Below are 2,789 nucleotides of genomic sequence, written 5' to 3'. Positions count from 1 at the left end.
AAAAAAAAAAAAAAAAAAAAAAAAAAAAGCGAAGGAATTTCGCAGAGTTGAAGGTGAAGCACCTGAGGAAGAAGTTTGCCCTGAAGACACTGCGAAAGGCAAGGAGGAAGCTCATCTATGAGAAGGCAAAGCACTATCACAAGGAGTACAGGCAGATGTACCGGACTGAGATCCGGATGACCCAGATGGCCAGGAAAGCTGGGAACTTCTATGTGCCCGCAGAACCAAGGTATCAATGGAGTAAGCCCAAAGGTCCGCAAGGTATTGTAGCTTCTCCATCTTCGTCAGATCTTCAATGGCACCTTTGTTAAGCCCAACAAGACTTCAATCAACATGCTGAGGATTGTGGAACCGTACATTGCATGGGGGTACCTCAACCTGAAGTCAGTAAATGAGCTCATCTATAAGCGAGGCTATGGCAAAATCAATAAGAAGCGGTTTGCCTTGACAGATAATTCCTTGATTGCTGGATCCCTTGGTAAATTTGGCATCATCTGCAAGCAGGATCTAATTCATGAGATCTATACAGTTGGGAAACAGTTGGGAAACGCTTCAAGGAAGTAAGTAACTTCCTGTGCCCCTTCAAATTATCTTCCCCACGAGGTGGAATGAAGAAAAAGACAACTCACTTTGTAGAAGGTGGAGATGCTGGCAACAGGGAAGACCAGATAAACAGGCTTATTAGACAGATGAACTAAGGTGTCATCCATGGTATTTTTGTAATCTGGTCAGTTAATAAACAGTCAAAGCTTGGCAAAAAAAAAGTCTCAGACTTAAAATTTGTTTATAAATAACTTGGCAATATAATTAGTCTCTTTTTTGACTAGAACTATAACTTAAGATATACTTTTTATCTATAAAAGCCAGTTATTTGAAATGCCAACTATATGTAGGATATACATATACAGTGTTACATGCTTATGAGTAACAGTAGAAAAATAAAATCAGTGAAAACCTCTGTATAACTGGGCTGGTAGTCTTGGGATCTATAAGAAAGCAAGCTGAATAATCCAGGGAAAGCAAGCCAGTAAGTAACATCTCTCCATGGCCTCTGTATCAGCTCCAACTCACTTATGTGCTTGAGTTCTAGTCCTGAATTCCTTTGGTGATGAACAGCAAGTGGAAGTATAGGCTGCATAAAGCCTTTCCTCCCAAACTTGCTTCTTGGTCATGATGTTTGTGCAGCAATAGAAACCCTGACTAAGTATTACTCATCAATTAATTAGTTTCTTGCTTATACATGGGTTGGAGCTATTTGCTGGAGTAAGGGCAATGTATAGGTGATCACATCACTATCAAAGCAAAACTCCAAACAGAAGCTATTTGAACTGAATCTAATAGGACTCTCACTTCCTAGTGATGAAATGCCTGGGCTCAAACATGTTCACATATTTTTCAGATAACCATGTTTGCAGTGAATGTTATGAAATCAGTGCTAGGTTATGTCCAGAGACATCTTTTAGCTAGGGATCTACACATCTTCTAGTTCTTACATTCTTCCTACATCATCCACTAAAATACTCTTCAAGATTTGGGGAATGTGTTGTGGCTATCTTATTTAGGGCCAAACATTCCACTGTCACTTTCTCTTAGCACTAAATCAGTTAGGAGTTACTGCATTAAGGACTCCTTTTTTCCCCCACAGCTGAGGACCAAATTCAAGGCCTTGCACTTGCTAGGCAAGTGCTCTACCACAAAGCTAAAACCCCAACCCCCATTAACAACTTGTAAGATAGTACAAGGCTTTTACAATGAAGGTTGGCCACAGTATTAATCAATGGATATAAAGAGAAGTAATTAGAAGGCTGATTTAGAAAAATACTAGTAGTAGATTCCCCGGCATAGGGTCAATGACCTCATCATATCTTGACCAGGTATATAGAACAAAGCATGAGATTCTTTCTCTAGAGCAAGCCTCAAATCCAGACAGATAACAGTGGGTTCTTCCCCACTAGACCCACTAGACTACTATTAGAATAGTGGGCTCATCTTGTTTCAGAGGCTTTATGGTACCTGGCATGTGAGACTGTTACTGACATCTTTACTCTAGCAACCTTCGTAAATATTTTGGGCTTTACCATAGCTATCTAACAACAGGGAGAACTATAGCTTTGTTATAGCATAGTTTCTTTATATCTGTGATCAAAATGTGCAGTCTTACCAACAAATTCTAGTGAATTATCGCGAGAAAGTCTTTATGGCTTTGGGGTGATTCTGGGAACTGCTTGACTCAAAATGATTAAGAAATTATTTCACATATAATATTTGGATTTTTGCTGATAACTCATTGCTTTTGGACAGATCAGTACACATTTATGAGGACTACCTCAATTGAAAATGTTTTTGGGTAGCATTTTGATAAGATATAGTATATTGGGTTTTCATGTGATTCTTTTAATGTATTCTTAGTTTTAGTCCCCTTTCCTTATTCTTCTTTATTGTCCTTATTACACCTGCTTCAAACATTCCTAAAATATTTGGTTTTCGGAGGTAACTTCTACCTGCTGCTGATTCCTAAATGGCTGCACAAGGGACAAGGTGACATAGTTCCCACCCCTGGAGCAGAGACATTGGTGCATAGGCCTCCATGAATGTTGGTAGTTGCTAGGAGTAAGACTTGTTCTTACAATAATGTATATATCTTATTATATGTTCCTCCTTCAGGAAATGTCCTTTCTCCCATGGTAAATGACTCCATGATAATGAGGAAATACGTGATCCTGGGAAGCAAGAATATGGCTCTATGATATGATACAATATGATACTTTTGATGCTATAACCTTCAAGAC

General features: G+C 38.9%; 1 pseudogene; it reads left to right on the top strand.

The window, feature by feature from the left end:
- Nucleotides 1-764, top strand: part of LOC116083401 — a 1,223-nt pseudogene extending 459 nt beyond the window's left edge.
- The last annotated feature ends 2,025 nt before the right edge of the window (nucleotides 765-2,789 follow it).

Source organism: Mastomys coucha, unplaced genomic scaffold (assembly GCF_008632895.1).
Source record: "Mastomys coucha isolate ucsf_1 unplaced genomic scaffold, UCSF_Mcou_1 pScaffold8, whole genome shotgun sequence".
Taxonomy (NCBI): domain Eukaryota; kingdom Metazoa; phylum Chordata; class Mammalia; order Rodentia; family Muridae; genus Mastomys; species Mastomys coucha.
The sequence above is the reverse complement of the archived record's forward strand: the minus strand, read 5'-3'. Positions and strand labels throughout refer to the sequence as shown.